At 41.6% G+C, this 22,484-nt stretch overlaps 1 protein-coding gene across 4 annotated transcripts in view; it reads right to left on the minus strand.

Moving 5' to 3' along the window:
* Positions 1-22,484, minus strand: part of GRHL2 (grainyhead like transcription factor 2) — a 165,881-nt gene that overhangs the window by 120,516 nt on the left and 22,881 nt on the right. The window lies entirely within an intron of this gene.

A 22,484-nucleotide genomic window follows, 5' to 3' on the forward strand; every position in this document is an offset into this window, starting at 1 on the left:
GAACCTGCCTGCAGTGCAGGTGACTCACCCAGGGTTGATCCCTAGGTCGGGAAGATCCCCTGGAGAAGAGAATGGCTACCCTCTCCAGTATTCTTGCCTGGATAATTCCATGGATAGAGGAGCCTGGCGGGCTATAGTCCACGGGGTCGCAAAGAGTTGAACACAACTGAGTGATTTTCACTTTCACCCCTAAACCACCACAGTCCTCAGCAGCACACCCCAGACTTGTTCATTGAAATGAAATCAGAAAGTAACAATGAGACATTGTATTTCAGTAACACCTGGGTCTACTCGGGGTAACGTGACACAGATAAGTGGCATGATTGCAAAGGCAGCATGTATGCTGATCAGTGGAAAGTCATCCAGCAAGAGCCTTCCGATGGTCATTCAGTAAAGACAAACCTTTTTGCTGATATTCCTGCAGGGCCCTCTAACGGTAGATGGTCTCCCAGCTCACTTTGTGGTGGAAAACTGCTGTGAACTCACAACAAAGGCTGTGTTGAGGGCCCTTTGTGGAGGCATGGTGTCATGCAAGTGGAGAGTCAGAAAATGACATTGGTAATATATATGGGGGGGGGGGGGGGGGGGGAAGCTGCATTGAGCAGAGTGGAATTTTAGATGGTCTCCAAATTTTAGATGGTTTGAACTCTTAGTGCCAGTGGCTTGGTAGAACTGATTGGGAGGAAAGAGAAAATAATGACCCAACTGTACATGAATTGAATTAAAAGGGTAAAAACCAAGTTTCTGGAAGTAAACGGGAAAACCCTGGTGGAAGGCCTTTCTAACCATTCGGCTGTGTGGCAACACGGAGCAGCACAGGCTCTGGAAGTGAGTCTCTGTTCACTGTTTACAGAGGAGGAACACTGCCCGAGGTTTCTTCGTGCCTTACATAAAGGCAGCACTATTTTTAGTTTCTTAAGGAAACCCCACACTGTTTTTTCCTTAGTCAAGTGGGTGAGTGAAAGTCACTCAGTAGTGTCTGACTCTGTGACCCCATGGACTATACAGTCCATGCAATTCTCGAGATGAGAATACCGGAGTGGGCAGCCTTTCCCTTCTCCAGGGGATCTTCCCAACCCAGGGATCAAATCCAGGTCTCCCACATTGCAGGCGGATTCTTTACCATCTGAGACACCAGGGAAGCCCAAGAATACGGGAGTGGTAGCCTATCCCTTCTCCAGGGGATCTTCCCGGCCCAGGAATCAAACCGGGATCTCCTGCATTGCAGGCGGATTCTTTACCAACTGAGCTACCGGGAAGCCCTTTTTCCTTAGTAGCTGCACCAATTTACATTCTCACCGAGGGTGTAGGAGGGTTCCCTTCTCTCCACACCCTCTCCAGCATCTATTGCTTCTGGGTTTTTTGATGACAGCCATTCTGACTGATGTGAATGGATAACCAACAAGGACCTACTGTATAGCACAGGGAACTCTGCTTAATATCGTGGAACAACCTAATTGGGGAAAGAATTTGAAAAAGGATACATGGATAAGTGAATCACTTTGTGGTACAGCTGACACTAACACAACATTGTTAATCAACTCTACTCCAGTAAAAAACAAAGCGTTAAAACACAAAGCAGTGCAATGCCTACCCTACTAACCTCACAGTATGACTGTGAGAACTCAAGAAGATAGTGGATAAAACGATTGTAAACTGAACAACAATGACAAGTATTAGTCTCACGGCACAGTTCTATATTCTTAGAAAGTTTGAGGGCATGGCAACTTTTGATTATAACGTAGAAGTGCTAAAGGTAGTCATTAATTAAGGGAGTCTGAAGTTGTTCACTTAGCTATTTTCCGTAAGAGCCCAACAGACACCAAATTATCATGCTATATGTGGAGGGTGTGATGGCAAAGGACATGGGCATGCCCTGGAGCCCACGTAGCCTGCAATCCAGGAAGGGAAAGCAAGCACCGGTGTTACATGCGTGATGAGCGTGAGAAATGAACAGTGTCATGAGTGAGGGTTTATGACAGAGGGGACTAACCTAGCCAGAGGATCCAGGAGGAAGCAAAGTTCCCACAAAGACCTGAAGGAAAGGCAGGAGAGTGCTGGTCAGTGGTGAAATGGGCAGATGTGGGAAATATTTTTTTAAGTGAAGAATGTATTGGTAATGCAAAACAATGGGATTTTCTGACAAAAGGAGCACATTTGTATTCATTTTGGAAAGTCCAAGAAATTTACATATTTTATATACAATGGTGTATTAGTCATTAAAAAAAAAGAATGAAATAATGCCATCTGCAGCAACATAGATGGACCTAGAGACTGTCAACTAAGTGAAGTAGATCAGAGAAAGACAAATACCATATGATATCCCTTATGTGTGGAATCTAAATTATGACACAAATGAACTTATCTACAAAAGCAGAAACAGACTCAGAGACATAGAGAACAGACTTGTGATTGCTAATGGCAGGTGAGGTGGGGGAGGGATGGGGTGGGAGTTTGGGGTTAGCAATCCAAACTAGTACATCAGTTCAGTTCAGTTCAGTCGGTCAGTCATGTCCGACTCTTTGCGACCCCATGAACCGCGGCACGCCAGGCCTCCCTGTCCATCACAAACTCCCGGAGCCCACCCAAACCCCTGTCCATTGAGTCGGTGATGCCATCCAACCATCTCATCCTCTGTCATCCCCTTCTCCTTCTGCCCTCAATCTTTCCCAGCATCAGGGTCTTTTCAAATGAGTCAGCTCTTCGCATCAGGTGATCAAAGTACTGGAGTTTCAGCTTCAACATCAGTCCTTCCAATGAACACCCAGGACTGATCTCCTTTAGGATGGCCTGGTTGGATCTCCTTGCAGTCCAAGGGACTCTCAAGAGTCTTCTCCAACACTACAATTCTAAAGCATCAATTCTTCGGCACTCAGCTTTCTTCACGGTCCAACTCTCACATCCATACATGACCACTGGAAAACCATAGCCCTGACTAGATGGACCTTTGTTGGCAAAGTAATGTCTCTGCTTTTTAACATGCTGTCTAGGCTGGTCATAACTTTCCCTCCAAGGAGTAAGCGTCTTTTAATTTCATGGCTGCAGTCACCATCTGCAGTGACTTTGGAGCCCAGAAAAATAGAGTCAGCCACTGTTTTACTGTTTTCCCATCTATCTGCCATGAAGTGATGGGACCGGATGCCATGATCTTAGTTTTCTGAATGTTGAGGTTTAAGCCAACTTTTTCACTCTCCTCTTTCACTTTCATCAGGAGGCTCTTTAGTTCTTCACTTTCTGCTATAAGGGTGGTGTTATCTGCATATCTGAGGTTATTGATATTTCTCTTGACACAAAGAGAACGGCTAAACACCAAAGCCCTACTAGATAGCACAGGGACCTATACTCAATATCTTGTGATAAACCATAATGGGAAAGGCTATAAAAAAAGAATGTATACATATATGTATAATTGAATCTCTTCACTGTGCAGCAGAAATTAATACATCATAAATCAACTACTCATCAATGTAAAAAAAAAATTACAGATTTTGGTTTAACAGTAAAACAGCATTTCCATGTTGTGGACATTACTAATCACAGTGGATAGAGTTGGATTTAGAGAAAGAATTTTGGTGGACTCCTAAGGGTCTGTAAATGGGAGAAACGAAGTCTCTGGGAGGACCAAGAAGACAGTGCTAGTGGGCCACTTGGGGCGGTGCCATGACCACCCCTCCCAGTCACTTAGTAGAAGCCACCATGGGGGCCTGGTCTGCAGCCTTCACTTAGAGGGCGAAATAGAGAATCTGAACCCTAATTTCTGCCCAGGAGTGCCCACGTATCATGTATACTTCCTAAAATCATCCGGCAGGAAGGAAGAGCTTTAGGTTATTCGTAGTGACCTCACCATTGGAAAAGATGGGGATTTGACTCTCCTTACTTAACAAAAGCTGGGAGGCGGGGTGGGGGTGGATTGGGGGTGGAGTGTTAATTACAACACTGGCTAATTTCCAAAATTCAGCAGGAAGCGCCAGGGTGAAGGATAAGAGCCAACTCTTGATTTACACTAAGTTGCGTCCTCATTCACTGGAGAGATTTTTTCCTTGAGTCTTCCTTCTTCTCCCTCCTGCTGAGTCTCCTGGATTGCTGATTTCATATGTTCCCAGCACAAATGTTCCCAGCACAAATGTTCACTTGTAAATCTAGATTCATCAGCTTTTCTATGAAGAAATGCTTGATGAATCCTTACATGATCAATAGAAAAAAATATTCTGGGAAAATACAACCTTGCTAGTTGTTTCTGTTCACATTTTTTGATGGCCAAAGGAGTTTTATGCTCTTCCCTTTAACTGCATAATGACTTTGTTTTGTTTTGTTTTGTTTCCATAGATTATAATCTCTCCAGTACAGAGCACTGTTGAATAAAGCTTGGTTTAATAAAAACAGAACAATCTCTCTGGTACATTGAGCAAAAATGTAGACCTGTAAAGAAAGGAAAGTTTTTTTTTTTTCCATCAGTGAGTCTTTTTTTTTTTTTGGGGGGGGGTTGTTTGTTTGTTTTTGTTTTTGTTTTAATTAATTAATTTATTTATTTTTTCAGTGGGTTTTGTCATACATTGACATGAATCAGCAATAGATTTACACGTATTCCCCATCCCGATCCCCCCTCCCACCTCCCTCTCCACCCGATTCCTCTGGGTCTTCCCAGTGCACCAGGCCCGAGCACTTGTCTCACAGAACAGCTTTTACCAAAGCTTGGAACACTTTCTGGAGGTGAGTTTCATCATTACTCTTTTGGAATGGTAGTTCTAATCATGAGCTGATCAGCTTTTTAAATATCCTTTCAGTAGCTTTAGGTTTGCAATTTTCTGAGTTGCTTTGAACACAGAATACATCAACTATAAACCTGATCCCTGTTCCTCCTTGGAGGAAAGTTTACATTAGCACCTAAGTATTCCCAGCAAGGCTAAAGGTCTTGTTAGATCATAGATATTTTTTTTGTCTTTCATTTGTTCCTTTAATCCACTACTTCATTTTGTTGATGCTGGGAGAAAAACTAACAGATGAGTGATTCATCAACTGAAATAGTGAAAGAGGTGGAGCTTTCATGAGACTGAGATCATAACCAACAGGTCAAGAAAAACTCCAGATCACTCTACCACAACCTATCATGCCCTGGGGCATTAGTAAGAGTCTAACAGAGAGCATGCTTTGCTGGGGAGAAGCATAAAGAACTTAACACATAATGCCTTCACCTCCTAAAAATATGTGCAGTAATAATCAACAAATTCAGACATAAATTCATTTCACTTGGGACCACAGAAAAGCAGGACAGTGATGTTTCACGTCAAATTATCACTTTCAATTCATTTCTTACCATTCTTTTAAAAAAAAAAATTCCTAGAAGAGCTTTAGTCTTTCTTTGTGGGGAGGGTTGTTTGGGAGCTTTTTGCCTTAATTTAGGGGGAGAATGGTTAAACTTCAGTTTTAATCTCAGCTCTGTCGATTTCTGAATTTGGATGAGGTACTTCTTCAAGCTTCTGTTTCTTCCTCTGTATCATATCAGACTGACAGTGTTGTTCTAAAGGTAAACTCAGATATTCACATACAGTGAGCCTGGTACATTACAGATCTTCAATAAATAATAGTTAGAAGTATTCTCTTTAGAACTGATTCTATTAATGACCCCCACTCAAAATCCAACAGACGGCTCTCCGTTTTTAATCTCCTTGGATTTTCTTGGCCATTTCTCACTTCTGTAAAATCTTGCCTCGCCTGGCTTCGAAGATACGGTACAAGGGCAGTTCTCTGTAGCCAAACATTCTTTTCCAATTGCTACTCTGCGTGCATACGAAGTCGCTTCAGTCGGGCCTGACTCTTTGCAACCCTATGGACTGTAGCCCACCAGGCTCTCCTGTCCATGGGATTCTCCAGGCAAGAATACTAGAGTGGGCTGCCATGCAATTCTCCAGGGGATCTTCCCAACTTAGGGATCAAATCCCCATCTCTTACATCTCCTGTGTTGGCAAGCGGGTTCTTTACCACGAGCGCCACCTGCAAAGCCTAAGTTCTTCTCTCCTCTTCCTGTTCTCTAACTCTCATCTTTCCTGGGCCCTTGGTTCTTTTCTCTCCATTGCTGGTTCACATGGCTTTCACTCATCCTCTACTTTCATGTCTAACAGACATGTATCACCTAAGAGCCGGTTCTACCTTCTCTCTCAGATGTCCTGTTGTCAACTTAAACTCAATCCAGAACTAAGGTAACCATCATTTCTCAGTTGAGCACACCTCATCATCACCTGTTCCTAGATATCCAGAACCAAATCTTATGTACTGGTTTAACATATAGACTCTGTGGGCAGGGAGGTGGGAGGGGACACCCATGGCTGATTCATGTCACTGTATGGCAAAAACCACCACAATATGGTAAAGTAATTAGCCTCTAATTAAAATAAATAAATTTAAAATAAAATAACATATAGACTCTGGAGCCAGATGGCCTGGGTATAAATTCTGGCTGCGCCGCTTACTGGCTGTGTAACCTTGGTTGAGTTAGTTAACCTTTCTGGGCATCAGTTTCCTCACCTGTAAAACTGAGATGTACTCCCAAATGAAGCAGAATAATATCCACTCTCTCGGATTTTCTCAGAATTAAAATTGACACAGTATAAAAGTATCATGTGTGTTAGCTATTATACTTTCTCTTGTCCCTTATATGGAGTCAGTCACCACATCGAAGATCACAGTTTTAGTCTTATCTCTTTATGCCTCCAAGTGGTCTCATCCTTCAGCTTTCCCTGCCTCCAACACCTATTGAGCCCCTGTGGAATCACCTTCGTAGTTAATTACTTTCAAGAGTGTTCTATGTTTCTTCACCACCTGTAATATCAAGTCCAAAATCCTCCATCTGATACTTAGGATTCTCCATTATCAGGCCCCTACTGCTTCTCAAAATTTATTCCTACTTGCTTAGCATAAGGAGTTGAACCATTTAGCTGAGGTTCCACAAAGAAGCCCCATTTCTATATCCATGCTTTTGTTCAGACTGTCCCCTGGCCTGAAATTCCCTTCCTGCTTCTCTCCATCTAAATTCTACTCTTAGCAAAGTCCAGCTCCAACATCCCATCTTGCAGAAAATACTCCCTGATTGTTCCTATTTGAGTTTTTAAGGGCTTTCCTGTACTACAAACTCCTACAGTGTGTAATACACATGTGTATTATTTACTACATGTGCTGGACTGTGCTTAGTCTCTCGGTCATGTCCAGCTCTTTGCGACCCCATGGACTGTAACCCACCAGGCTCCTCCAGGCAAGAATACTGGAGTGGGTAGCCATGCCCTCCTCCAGGGATCTTCCCAACCCAGAGATCAAACCCAGGTCTCCCGCACTGCAGGTGGATTCTTTACCATCTAAGCCACCAGGGAAGCCCAAGAATACTGGAGTGGTTAGCCTATCCCTTCTCCAGGGGATCTTTCTGACCCAGGAATCGAACCGGGGTCTCCTGAATTGCAGGCAGATTCTTTACCAGCTGAGCTACCAGGGAAGCCCATTTACTACATAGTCTACCATTTAATTTTTACTATGCAAAGAATACCAACTATGGAAAGAAAACTGTTATTCAGCTGTTGGATTCACCAGCTATACCAAAAAAGTGGCACTCGTTAATCAAAAAGCCAGCAGTTCCCGTACATGGTTCAGTCTATCCTACACCACGTCCCTGACCTGCCCTAGATTCCCAATCTGTCCAACTTCACTCCAAGATCTGTGAATCCCTCTTCTCCAACTTTGCACTGGCTTTCTTCTAAAAGCACTAGTCCCCACTCTATCACACACACACACACACACACACACACACACACACACACCTCTCTGAGTCGAGTAGCACACCTAGATACTTGGACTGGCCCCAGGCACTTATCTCTTAAAAGGCAGCTAACACAGAGTCATCCATGAACCTTCATTTTCTTCCATCCACTTCATTTAAAAACCCTATAGATACTGTGACCTCTTCTCACCATTCCACTGCAAGTATGCTGCTGCAAGCCACCATCATCTCCTACTTGGATTACCACAATGGTCTCTGAGGTAGGCAACCTCCACTACGGGCTCCCAACAATCCGTGCCTCCTAGAACTCACAGCTTTGTGGAGTGCCCACCCACACCGTACCAGACTTTGATATGATCAATAGCAGATGGCAAAAGGGACAGTATGGCACTCCTAGAATTAGATAATGAAAGTCTTCCATTTTGATAAGTCTCTCTCTTTCTCTCTCTTGCTCCTCTCTTATTCTGGGGAAACTAAACTGCCACATTACAGTGAGAAACTGAAGCCTTGACTAACAATTAATGAGAAACTGAAGACCACCACCAACCCGTGAGGGAGCTTAATACATCCCACAGGCAAAGTCAAGTATGAAATCAGTTATAGCCCCAGATGACAGCCTGAGTGCAACCTTACAGAGACCCTGAGCCACAGCCATCCCCAGCTAAGCTACTCTTAGACTCCTGACCATCAGAAACTGTATAAGATAATGTTTGCTATTTTAGCTGCCAAGTTTTTAGATACTATGTTACCCAGCAACAAAGAGCTAATACTGTTTCTGAATAATAATAATAATACTGTTTCTGAACCTCCCTGCTTTCACCATTGTCCCCCTCCTCCCTCCAGTCTATTCTCAACAAAGCAGCATCTAGAGAAATCCCATTAAGACATAAATCAGATCAGGCTACTCCCATCCTCAGTCCTATATTATCCCCATTTTCCTTAGAAGTCAAGGTCCTTCCGGCGGTCTTCCAGGTCCTACAGAACCTCTCCTCCCTTACTTCTCCCAGCTTCCCTCCTGGTACTCACTCCGCTTGTCATTCTCCGCCCACATTCTGATCCTCTTTCTTGGTCTCCATGTCTCTACCCTCAGGTCTTGACTCCAGCTGTTTTTCATCTTTCTGGAATGCTCTTTCCCCCAATATCCCCACATGACTCTCTTGCCGCCTCTAAACTTCTGCCCAGATCTCACCACAGTGAGGCTTAATCCTGACTACCTTTATTAATGCAGTGACCTGCCTCCACCCACCCTCGTTGTTCAGTCACTAAGTCATGTCCGACTCTGTGACCCCAAAGACTGCAGTACATCAGGCTTCCCTGTCCTTCACCATCTCCTGGAGTTTGCTCAAATTCATGTCCACTGAGTCAGTGATACCGCCTACCCTAAAAATCTCAATTCCTCCAAACTTTACATCTCCCTTACACAGGTTTTATTCTTTTTTTAAAAGTATTTATTTACTTGGTTGTGCTGGGTCTTAGTTGCAGCATGTGGGATCCCCAGGTGTATCAAGTGAGATTTAGCTCTCCAACGAAGAATCAAATCATCACCCCCTTTCCAGCATTGGGCACAGGGTCTGAGCCACTGAACTACCAGGGAAGCCCTTTCTCCTTTCTTCCCTGGTAGGCACCATCTGCTCATCCAATGTAGCCCACTTACTATGTTCTGTGTTCATGGTCTATCTACCCCCACGAGAATGTAAGCTCCACAGGATGGAGATTCTTTTTTTTTCCCCTTATGGATGTATCACAAGCACTGAACGATGCCTGTCACTCAATTAAATTTGTTGAATGAGTGAATAAAAGTTCAGTTGAAGAACTGAAGTGTAAGTTGGAGTTTAAAGGACTAGGAAGATCACAACATTGTAAATCAACGATACTCCAATAAAAATTAATTTTTTGAAAAGGTTAAAAAATAAAGAGTCAAGTACTATGAAGGGATTGGGGGAGCTATTTTTTCCATTTTGATAAAATCAGTTTATAGTATATTTGTAAACTGGTTGTGAACTGTAAAGGGCTACACAAATGCAAGTTGCCTTAATTGTAAGAAGCAGAATTGTAAAATAAATTTAACAAGTATTGATCCTAAAGTGTCCTTCTCTCAACTCTTAATTTTCACCTTCACATTAAACAAAATGAGGATTCATCCTTCTGTTCTCCTGAAATAAGAGCTGTGAGTGCATGCTAAGTCACTTCAGTCATGTACAACTCTTCGCAACGGTAAGGATTGTAGCCCACCAGGCTCCTCTGTCCAAGGGATTCTCCAGGCAAGAATACTAGAGAGGGTTGTCGTGCCCTCCTCCAGGGGATCTTCCCAACCCAGGAATTGAACCCACATGTCTTATGTCTCCTACATTGGCAGGCAGGATCTTTACCACTAGTGCCACCTGGGAAGCCCCAAAATATGAGCTACACACGAGGAAATCAAGCAGACTTATGTGGAGACCAGAGACAAAGCTAGAGGAAAACTAAGCTCTGCTCAGCAAAGCACTGCGATTCCAGACCCCTTCTCCCACATGCTGTCTATCATCCCCAACACGGACTTGAGTTGGGGACAAAAGAATTTCTGCACCTCTCTTTAAGAAGTGAAGTTTGGGGACTTCCCAGATGGTCCAGTGATTAAGACTCTGCTTCTACTGTGTGTGGGTCGGGGCGGGGTGGGTGGGGGCGCAGGTTCCATCCCTGGGAAGATCCTGCATGTCTTGCAACACAGCCGAAAGGAAGAAAAAGTGAAGTTTTACCTAGAGATTACCCTACTAAGTGGAGTAAGTCAGATAGACAAAGACAAATACCATATGATGTCACTTACATTATGAAATCTAAAAAAATGATACAAATGAACTTACTTACAAAACAGAAATAAACTCACAGACATAGAAAACAAACTTAGGGTAACCAGAAGAGAAACGTGGGAGGAGAGGAATAAATTAGAAGTATGGAATTAACAGTTACACATTACTATATATAAAATAAAGGACCTACTGCATAGCACAGTAATAATCTGTAACAAAAAAGAATTTGCAAAAGAATATCTATATGTATATATATTATACACACACACACATATATACATATAACTGAAACACTTTGCTGTAAATCAGAAATAGTGTAAATCAACTATACTTCAATTAAAAAAAGAAGTGACGTTTTAAAATGATTCTCAGGATTTCATGCTATGTTCTCTGTCTCAATATCCCCCTCCTTCTCTCTGTCCGTTTTTCTCTCTCTTTATCACACACACACAACCTTTATCTTGAGATCATATGAATTCTATTTTCCAAATAGAATGCCTCTTCTTATACTGAGTCTTCAGCACTTGGAGTTTAATCTTCATCCACTTCAATTTCTCGTAGCTGATTTAACGTAACTGCTTACTGACAGATAATCACTTCAGCTTCTCAGCCAAAAAGACAAAAATAAAACCATATTCAGATCCTAAATTTAAGGGCAAGATTTAAGAACTGACAATCACTCTTTCTTTGGAAATCCTGGCATTTTCTCCAGTAACAGAATAAGAGTTTCAAATGGAAACTAATGAACCAACCATCCTGACCAGGACTAATGTCACAATTTAAATGCCAAAAATGTTAGTCATTTCACTAGTAGCTACTTTCAATAACATCCCTCCTTTTGGTGCTTGCTAGAGGCAAATCACAAGAGATAACAGATACTTTCCATGTTGGAACAAGGGTTGAAATTGATTAGGAAGTTTCTACACTGAGCATTTGTCCTTAATGACTCTAACTTTTTGCCCTTGACCAAATCCACATATAAGTCAAAGGAAATAAAATGAATCCAAAAGTCTGGGGTAACATCGATAGTCTTATGTTGAAGATGGTTGTATTTGACATAGACAATTTTGATTAATTCAGTGAAAATATTATAATGCTCCCATATAAAATGCACAGTTCTTAAAAATAAGTGGATTTTAAAACAAAACTTGTTTATTAAAATTAAGATAGTTCCACTTAAAACATATTAACTGCAGAATACACTGATCCATTGACTGAAGGTCTCTCTCACCCAGGCCCTAGGTTTGCTGGTACCCATGGGCTACAGTCTGTGGGGTCACAGAGACTCAGACACGACTGAGCAGCTGAGTATGCACAGACACAAGCATCCTTCGTCCACCTACTAATTAATCAAGGACTCAGAGGATTAGGGATATAATTAAGAAGCAGCTGGAAAGGCACATCATCAAGCAGTAGAAACAAACAGGAGGAAAGAGATACCAAAATGGAAAGTAAAAGAAAGAGGACAAGAAAATAATTTTTTAAATGGAGAGAATTTGTAGAGTTTGCAATCTATGAAATAATTAAAAGTGGTTAAAATTGTATGTAAATCAAAATCCAAAATATTAACAGGGATTATGGGTGAATTTTTCTTTTTCACTTTTCAAATAGTCTTTAATAAGTAACATATACTTACAACCCACTCCAGTGTTCTTGCCTGGAGAATCCCAGGGATGGGGGAGCCTGGTGGGCTGCTGTCTATGGGGTCGCACAGAGTCGGACACGACTGATGCAACTTAGCAGCAGCAGCAGATATACTTATTGAGCCCCTGCTATATGCCAGATAGTGCTCTAAGCCCCTGACATGAGTTAATACGTTTATTCTTTACTGGAGCCGTAAAGTCAGACAAGGTAACCAAGCCCTTTACACAGACAGGGACGTTGAACAAAGTGCTAAGTTACATGCCTAGGGTCACGTAGCAGTCGTCTTAGACTAGGATGGCATCCCAGAGCCTGCGCTCTTAAGCATTCTTTTTCCTTGCTGTCAATTCTTGACTACGCTCTACTTTCATAATCCAAAAAGTTACTTGAAAAGAAGGAACTGGAAAACAGACCAGATACAAGAAAACAATATGACAGGGGATTTTCTTACATGGAAGTAAATGAAACAATATCTAAATTCAAAGTTCTAAAATTATTGCACAAAGTGGAAGTCTATAAGCTCCTTGAAGACAAAGATTAAGTGTTCTAATTATTTGTAGAATTTCAAGGTGCTGAACTTTCTGTGGGGTATTAGCTAGGTAACACAAATAAACTGCATATGGAGAAGAATAACTACTACACTTTATCCATCTTTAGTTTGACATAGTTAGAGGCCATCTGTTTTTAAATATCCTGTAGAAAATATTAAGTAATTGATATAATAAAAACATACATTAAATAATTAGGAAATATTAGAAACATTATATTTCAATAGTGACCAAAATTCAATTTTTAAAGAAAAAAAAATCATCTTAAAGCCAAATCAGCTTCAGAAATTAAAAAGAGAATCAATTCTTTACAGAAACTTGCCATGCTCAAATCTCCAGCAGGAAAAAAAATAAAAAAAAAGAGCCTCTTAAAAGGCTGCAGGACAGATTTCTATCTCGTGACCATTTCATGTGTTTACTTTTCCTTCAAAGATTTCCCTGAACTGAGACACGTAATAATGTGTAGTCGATGTGAAATCAGAAATTTTGTGCAATTCTAGAAGACAGAGAGCAGAAGACTGGAATAGAGGAGAAACCAGTCAAGAGCACTGCGCCCCCACTTACTGCATAAGTGAGAACTGGATTTCCCACTGAGCCTGGAAAACTCTAACTCAGAGTCTTCAGCATCTATAACCAAGTCAGTCATAGCAACTAGCTACATGTTCACTTCCTGAATACAGAAGGGGTCAGTCTTTGGGAGGGTCCTAGAACCAGAGAGAAAAATAACTGGGGAAAATGCCTAGAGTAATTTCAAACTACCAAATGAAACAAACGGGTTGTGGAAGGAGCACAGAGGGAAATTCAGCTTTAAAACACTCCACTGTGTCCTACCCTGAGTTTGCCCCGTTGGGCTTCACCTGTACATATGCAAAGGAAACGTCCAGATACCCTCTGTACCCTTGAGCACTCCTCACATTTAAGAGAATGGCCTGCCCTAGGAATGAGCCCACCTGCCAAGTTTTGATGCAGTATCCAAGTATCTACAATTATCTGCAAAGGCTTTAAAGATACGTCTTTCTTTTCCAACTATCACTGTGAAGCAGGATTTTCTTCACATATACTTCAACCAAAATAACATTTTGCAACACACTGAATGAAGCAGATATGAGAATCTAACTGTCATCTATGAAACCAGATATTAAAGAGAATTGAAAAAATATAAATCAATACCACTCTTCTCTCTAAGGGGCTTCCCTGGTGGCTCAGATGGTAAAGAATCTGCCTGCAACGCAGGAAACCTGGGTTTGATCCCTGGGTTGGGAAGATCCCCTGGAGGAGGGCATGACAACCCACTCCAGTATTCTTGCCTGGAGAATCCCCATGGACAAAGAAGCCTGGCGGGCTACAGTCCATGGGGTTGCAAAGAGTCAGACACGACTGAGCGACTAAGCACAACACAGAACTTCTCACTAAATTTCTCGTTTTGGAAATTTTAATTAGTTTTCATTTTTGAAATGCTAAGTTAATATGAAATGGGTTTATAATCATTATTTTAATTGAATAATAAAATATATTTTATATTTCTCATCTTTAACTTCTGGATTGGTAAACTGTAATATATACATACACATACATATATATGGTGGCGCTAGTGGTAAAGAACCTGCCTGCCAATACAGGAGACATAATGAGATGGCAGGTTCAATCCCTGGGTTGGGAAGATCCTCTGGAGGAGGACATGGCAACCCACTCCAGTATTTCTGCCTGGAGAATCCCATGGACAGAGGAGCCCAGCAGGCTATAGTCCATATAAAACCCACACAAACTCATGTTTTAGGGACTTCAACAATTTAAGAGTGTAAGGAGATTCTGAGAACAAACAGTTTGAAGATCACTCTACTAGAAAATCACTAGGGGAAAATAATGGAAAAAAAGAAACACTGATCAATGAAACAGAAGTAAGCAAAAATAAAAATGACAAAATCACCTGTGAAAAATAAGACCTTACAGTTCAGCACTGCAATATGTGAAAATGAGTTAACTCTACTTTGAAGAAATTTTTTTCAAGCTGAATTTTAAAAAGACAGGAGTATTCTTTTTAAGCACCCATGGTACATAAGAAGATTGATCCTGTATCAAGCCATTAAGCAAGACCACCCATTTCAAAGAATTCTTATGAAACAGACTAAATTCTCTGACCACATTATAATTAAATTGTAAGCCAATAACAAAAGGATGAACATTAAACACCGCATGTTTAGAAATTATAAGATACTCTTCTAAATACCCACAGGTCAAAAAAAAAATCAAGGAAAATTTTCAAATTAAAACTTAATAAAAAATACATCATACTTGCTGTGCGATGTGATGGGCTTTTAGTTGCTCAGTTGTGTCCGACTCTTTGCGACCCCATGGACTGTAGCCCGCCAGGCTCCTCTGTCCATGGGGATTCTCCAGGTAAGAATACTCGAGTGGTTTGCCATGCCCTCCTTTGGGGGATCTTTCCAACCCAGGAAGTGAACTGGAGTCTCCTGCATTGCAGGAGGATTCTTTACCAGCTGAGCTACCAGGGAAGCCCAAATTCTTGCCAACTTAATCCCATCATGGAGTCTTTAGCTTGGAGAGCCCAGACTAACACAGGTCTAATTTAGATAGAGATGGGGCTGCATAAGAGTGGATTATAGGGGAAGTGACAAACTTAGACTTGAAGGAGGAGGAATTAATCAGGTGGAAAAAAAAAAGAAATGGAGAGGTGAAGCAGTGAATGACATAAATAGCAAGTGCAAGGTCCCTGAGGCAGTGTGGAGCTTTATCCAACTGAGGAACTAAATGAGGGGCAGTGTAGCTGGACCATAATGTTTTAAGAAGGAAGACAGCAGTGTCTGATGGAACTTAAGAGATAGGCAGAGGCCAGATTATGCAAGGATTTGTAATTCACTTTAAGGATTTTAAATTTTATTCTAATGCATTGGAAAGGCAGGCAAGATCCTTAGCGACAGACCAACTTAGTTAAATGTGTGTTTTAAAAAGAGCACTGTGGCTGCAGTGGATGGATTGGAACAGTCGGGGGGAAATACTAGGAGATTAGGAAACAGGCTTAAAAAAATCATTTTCGTAGTTCTTCACTTGAGAGTACATAGCCCATTTCTTTATCTGAAGGCATTAGTATTCTATGCCTTACTCTTTATTCAGCTACAAGTTTTAACTTCTACTATCTTTATGCAAATGGCTATTATGTCTTACTCAATTTGTAGTTACACAGAGTAAGTGAGTTAGTCTATTTTCTCCAATATTAGCAGAAATATTCATTGATAAACATTAGAATCCAACTTCAGTAAATAAGGAAATAAATCTCCAGTATACAAGGAAATAAATCAGAGAGCCACAAAGGTTACACAATGAAGTAATGGAAAAGCCCATACAGAATCCACACTAAAAGTAATGATTGAGTAAGAAGTTCCTTCTACAAAACAAAACAGGGCATATGAATGGGCTTTGCTCTGTAACAAACTCGATCTAAAACAAAAGTGCTGGAAATAACCAAAACAGTTAAGTTTTAGTCTGCCTTATTAGAAGTCAGATGGGCTTCTGAGAACACTATCAGGAAAATAAGAATCAATTATGTATTTGTTTCTCCTCTTCTAGAAAATAATCAAAAGCACTCAAAGTTATTCCTTTGGCCTTAGATCTGTGCTTTAAGTTAAAAATTAATCTTAAACTTGTACCTGCTATGTAAGTGTATACGAACGTAAGAATGTATATATACATAAATCTTTATATATACACACTTAGGGTTGGGGTGGTAGAATGTGTGAACTGGATGACAGGAAGTAGGAGTGGAGAGAAGAGGAAAGAAAAGTAAAGAGCAAGGCACAAAAACACACTGTACATAATATGATCACATTCATGCATTTATATAAATTATGAATTTATATAATTTATATAAGGTGTGTGTAGTGTGCAAAATTAGGTACATGTAATGAAATTTTACGGGAAGAAGAAAGGACAAAAAGGAGAGAGGGATGATGGGAGGGAAGAAGGAAAGAAGGGAATCAAAAGAATTTCTCTTCCAATAAAAGATATTGGCGCAAGTAGTTGACGTGTTGGGTTTCATTTGTGCGCTTACTTATTTAAATAAGATTCTTACCTGAAACTATTACAAGAAATCCCAAGCAACTCTTTACTTATGTTTAATATTCAACCACATATACAAAGACAGCTTGAATAATGGTTTAGGAAAACCCTTTGAGAAAAATCATTACCTCCCCCATCAGACTTCAGGAGAAACAGCAAGAACTTGGGATCTTTCTAGTCTGGGAGAAAAGAGCGGAGACACAAAATGATCTCAACCATGTAGAGGCAGCTGTCATTGGCTACGAGTGCATCATTCTGTATTGAAGGGACATTGATAGAAGGGTAAAGTGTTGTTTTGGTGACTAGCAAGGAGGCACTGGCAGAAACATCCTAAAAAGGACCAGGAGCCTGCAGAAGGGTTCTCGTGACCAAAGAGAGGAGGAAAGACAAAACCAAGTGAAGAGGAGACGCTGTGTGGGCATCACTTATAAAACCATATTTTTAGTTGCATAACGGGACAAGTCACACGTAAGTATAATAAGTAATAAGTAAGAGGAGGGCAGTATGGGATGTGGGTGTCCCCACAATAGTGTAAGGTGTACAGGACAGTTCAGAGCGGGCCAGGCCGTACTCTGGACACAGCACAACATCACAGGGGATGAGCCTGTGTTGTAAGTAAAGAGAACTATCCTGAGCCTGAAAGGTCTAGAACATTTAGGATTCTACAGCACGTTGACCTTCCTGCTGACCATGTGACAGGGTCACATGGAACCCAAGTTGTTGCCTTGCCTCTTCTAGCTGATTTCACCGCGTGAAAACATGCAGCTCTATTTCCCAACCTCAGCCACACCAAGCGGACACTAACCAAACTTGTGCTTAAACCTGTTAGAAAGAGAGGTGGGATTACAAGAGGCAGAAAATTTCCCAGGAATTAGAGTCATTTAATTGCAATGCTTTGAAGTTTGTATCCGACTGCTGCAAATGTTCTTGGAACTCTGAAGAAGAAACAAGTATCGGTGTTGTACTTTTTACAGTATTTGACTTTCTTTGACCTTTGTCTGCTTTGTCTCTGACGAAAGTGAGCATTTTTTTAAAATTACACAGACTGCCCAACAAATGTTAGAATATTGCCCAATAAAAGTGTCCTGCAGAGCCCAATCTAACACAGTGAGCAGCCTGATTTCTTTGACAGAGAGCGCCAGCCAGTGAGGGACAGCATAACCCTTGGTCTTGGTGGTTTCTGAGACTCGGTGGGGTTATAGGAACAGCTGTCTGGACACTCCCTACCATCTTTACCTTGACTGCTCTGGTCCAGCCAGAGAGCGGAGGGTGAGTGGAAGAAGGAGCTGGCACTAAATATCCTCAGTAGTGAAGAAAAATAGAACTGATGATAGATACAAAGTGATAGATAAACATGGTAAGACCCTTTAGAGGAGGGAAAACTGGGGAAGGGGCAGGCAGAAGCTTGTCAAAAGCTCCAGATGAACTTTCCAGTGTGAACGACAACTTTCCAACACTCTCAGGCACCCTTTTCTTTCAATCCTAGTGACTGATGGGAGTGAGAAAGGAAAGGAGAGACGTGATCAACCAAGGAGACTGTCTCTAGCAGAAGTGGAAGCCCCACGACCCCAAGGTCAGCTAGGGGACAGACCTAAAACCCAAAGGCAGGAAAGAGAATGCCCTCCTTCAGATGGGGCGTGAACTCGATACAGGACATTTAACCAAGTCACTCAGAGGTTACACAAGGCCAAGCTGAGCCTTCTCATGCTGCCCCATCTTCAAATGCCCAGGCTCCAAGCCAACCTTGAAAGGGCAAGCAAACACGACTCAGATGGCAGAAAGACGGTAAAGAAAACATTCGCTTTGACTGCAGCGTAACAAAAGGAGGTTTGACTAGAACACGTCAAGCACAAACAAGTCAAGAAGAAATGGCATAGCAAGAGAGCAAAAAATACTACAGGAAATCAGACGAACAATAAAAGAACACAGCACACAAGAAAATTAAATTAATCAAAATCAATTAACTATGATTAATTAAATTAACCCCCCCACCAAATCCCAGAATTTGCTTTATACTCTAAAACATAAAAACATGAATTCAAGAAAACAAAAAGTGCAAAGTTGAGGGCACAACAGAATTAGGTAAAAAAGGAAAATTGCAGAGCTAAGAAAACAAAGACCGAAACAACAGCATACCAGAACTGAAAACAGAGTTAATGACAAAGGAAAGGCTTGAGATAATCACAGTGACTGCAGAAGAGAAAGAGAGAAATTACAAGCATTAGACAATAGATAATCAGGGACAAAAAGGAACAAATATGGAGATAAATGTCGCTGAGGTAGCTGCTGCTGCTGCTAAGTCACTTCAGTCGTGTCCGACTCTGTGCGACCCCATAGACGGCAGCCCACCAGGCTCCCCCGTCCCTGGGATTCTCCAGGCAAGAACACTGGAGTGGGTTGCCATTTCCTTCTCCAATGCATGAAAGTGAAAAGTGAAAGTGAGGTCGCTCAGTCATGTCCAACTCTTCGCGACCCCATGGACTGCAGCCTACCAGGCTCCTCCGTCCGTGGGATTTTCCAGGCAAGAGTACTGGAGTGGGGTGCCATTGCCTTCTCCGGACTGAAGTAGAACACCAAACAAAAAAAAGACCAACACTACTCACAGTTACAGTACACAGACATTTCTGGTTAAATGTGGCAGGCTGAACATCTTTTCTGAAACTCCATTAAAGTGATGGTTATTAATAGAAAAACCTGTAATCACTTTTAAAAATCCAGATGCATATCAAAATTATCTTGGAATTTTTTGAAAAATACAAATGCCCAGGTATTTGCTTTTTTCTCCAAAGCTCCAGATATGTTTCTAATGAGCAGCCATGTTTAAAAACAACTGGACTATATGATGATCTTTTACTTTTTATCTAGCTTGTTTCACTTTTTCTATTTCATATTCACTGCTGTCATTTCATTTAGCTTATGTTTTCCAATTTCTCCATCTCTTCTTTTTTTGATGTTCTTTCTCAAGCCTTTATTAGGCATAGGAGAAAAAACTTTTCTATACATAAATATAAATAGCATGTATAACGTATATGTTTTAGAAAGCTTATGAATTTTTCCCTAACTAAAAAATTTATGACATTCTAATTCTCTTTGTTAAATGCTACTTGTAAATGCCTGAATAAAATGCTAGATTTCTAATTTTAAAAATATATATATGCAACAAGCAACAAAAGTTTACTGTATAGCACAGGGAACTACAGTCAATGTCTTATGATAACCTATAAGGAAAATAATCTCAAAAATAATGCATATGTACAAGTGAATCACCTTGCTGTGCACCTAAAACATGAGTTAACTACAATAAAATATATACATATTAAAAACTAAAAAAAAAAAATGATGGGAGCTCAGCCCAGTGTTCTGTGACCACCTAGAGGGGTGGGATGGGGGAGAGGGTAGGAGGGAGGTTTCAGATGGAGGGGATATATGTATACTTATGGCTGATTCACACTGTTGCGCCGCAGAAACCAACATAACACTGTAAAGCAATTATCCTCCAATTAAAAATAAATTTTTAGAAAATGAAAAAAAAAGAAAAAGAAGGTTTAAGAGGCCAAAGGATTTGGGAGAGGGCCTGACTTGGCCTCTGGGCCTCTACTGCCTTCAGGGTCAATCTTGACCTGAATCACGGCCTGAAATGTGAGAAGGGCAGTTTCCTTTTTCTCTTTTCTCCCTTTTTTTCCCATGCTTCAGAGATACAAGAATTAATAACCGTTTTGTTTTGTTTTGTTTTAATTTTGGTTAGCAAAAGAAAAAGATCTTTATCTTCATGAAGTCAGTATCTAAGGTCTTAAACGGGCAGATGGAGAGATGACAGTATTTAGTATCGAGACGGGGGAATAAGAACAAAAGAGAGGAGCACAGCCGCCTCTGAGAGCAGAGGGGACCAAAACTAGGGAGCAGAGCGGTCTCAGGAAACCACTATTTTTCATAAGTCTTCTTTGTATTATTTGACATTTTAAGCTAGATACAATTCTTTGCTAAAAAGACAAAATAAATGTTAAGAAAATATTGATAATATGTGGGTGCTATGAAATGTATCTGAGCCCAGATGCAGCCTATGATAGCCAGCTTCACCCACTAGACCACCAAGCTTCTGGCAAGAGAAAGTAGGTGAGGAATCTCCTGAGAAGGAGGTCAGGCAAGAAAGCATGATGACTAAATTCAGACGGTGACATCTCACCACAGGGCTTCCAATCCCAGCCCTGTGCCTGTCAGTTCTAGGACTCTCGTTGCTGTTGTTCAGTTGCTCGGTTGTGTCCGACTCTTTGCGACCCCATGGACTGCAGCACGTCAGGCTTCCCTCTTCCTTCACCATCTCCCGGAGCTTACTCAACCCATGTCCATTGAGTCGGTGATGCCGTCCAACCATCTCTTCCTCTTGTCATCCCCTCTCCTCCTGCCCTCAATCTTTCCCAGCATCAGGGTCTTTTCTAATGAGTCGGCTCTTCGCATCAGGTGGCTAAAGTATTGGAGTTTCAGCTTCAGCATCAGTCCTTCCAATGAATATCTAGGACCCTGGAAGATCACTTAACCTATCTGTGCCCCCACTTTTTCACCAACCCTCAGAGGTCTGATTGAGAAATAACTAAGTTAATACCTGTAAAGTTCTTAGACTAGTATCCTGGCACACTAAGGACAATGCCTATATTAGCTAGTAAAGCTATTTTAAGGTTCAATAGTATTAAGCCATTTCTGGTAGACTAAAGTGGTCCCAAGGCCAGGCAGCTGGCGAGAGATACCAGATTTCTAATGCAAGATAGAAATACCAGATACCAGATAGATTTCTAGTGGGAGCCTCACTCAAAGGACAGAGGTGGTTCAGGCCAATGCCTTGGATGCAGTCCCTGGGTTTTCCTGAGCACCCTACCAACCAGATGCTGGAAATTCTCATGGCCCAGCCTCTAGCACTATGGGCACGCCCAGGGAAAAAGAGGTTATAACAGAATACAAACTGCCTCTCATGTAACCTGAACATCTAGTGACCAGCAAACAACATGCCTTGGTTTTCAACAGTAAACCCAAAGGCCCACAAAAGCAGAAAGCACAGGAGAGGCTGGCCTGATCTCACAGGATCATTTTCCTGTGAAAATAATATTTCCTATTATTTTTCTTATGACCAAGACTGAAACCTTGACCTAAGTAAGACGCTATATGCATGAACTTAATAAAGAGACAGGACCCTGGGAAAGGGACCAGGAAGGGGAGGAGGGAAGGGTGTTGGGCTGCTGAATTTCAAGATTAAAAGGAGATTTTTGATTTGCAAGTAAAGCTCATGAAGTAGGAAGGATGATGACACACCAATCACATGTGTGTGTGTGTGTGTGTGTGTGTGTGTGTGTGTGTGTGTGTGCGTGGAGAGACAGAGGGAGGAAAGCACAGAGGAGGAGAGAGTGGGAAGGACAAGTAGCAGGGGTGGAGAAGGAGAGAGCAGGGGAGAGGAGAGGAGGGGGTGAGGAGGAGGGGGAGAGGGGCAGAGAGGACCCTCGAAGGCTGGGACTTGCTGCCTCAGATGTAAATGCCTCCCTGAGCCCAGCATCTTCCCTCCTAAAGTCACTTCCCTGCAAAGCTATTCATTCCACCAGTAGAACGCTCTCACTCAAGCGTGTCCTGCAGATCTCCAGCAGGATGCAGAGAGCGGACAACGATCCAGCAGCCACTGAAGCCAGGCCT

The sequence above is a fragment of the Dama dama genome, chromosome 21 (assembly GCF_033118175.1).
Source record: "Dama dama isolate Ldn47 chromosome 21, ASM3311817v1, whole genome shotgun sequence".
Taxonomy (NCBI): Eukaryota; Metazoa; Chordata; class Mammalia; order Artiodactyla; family Cervidae; genus Dama; species Dama dama.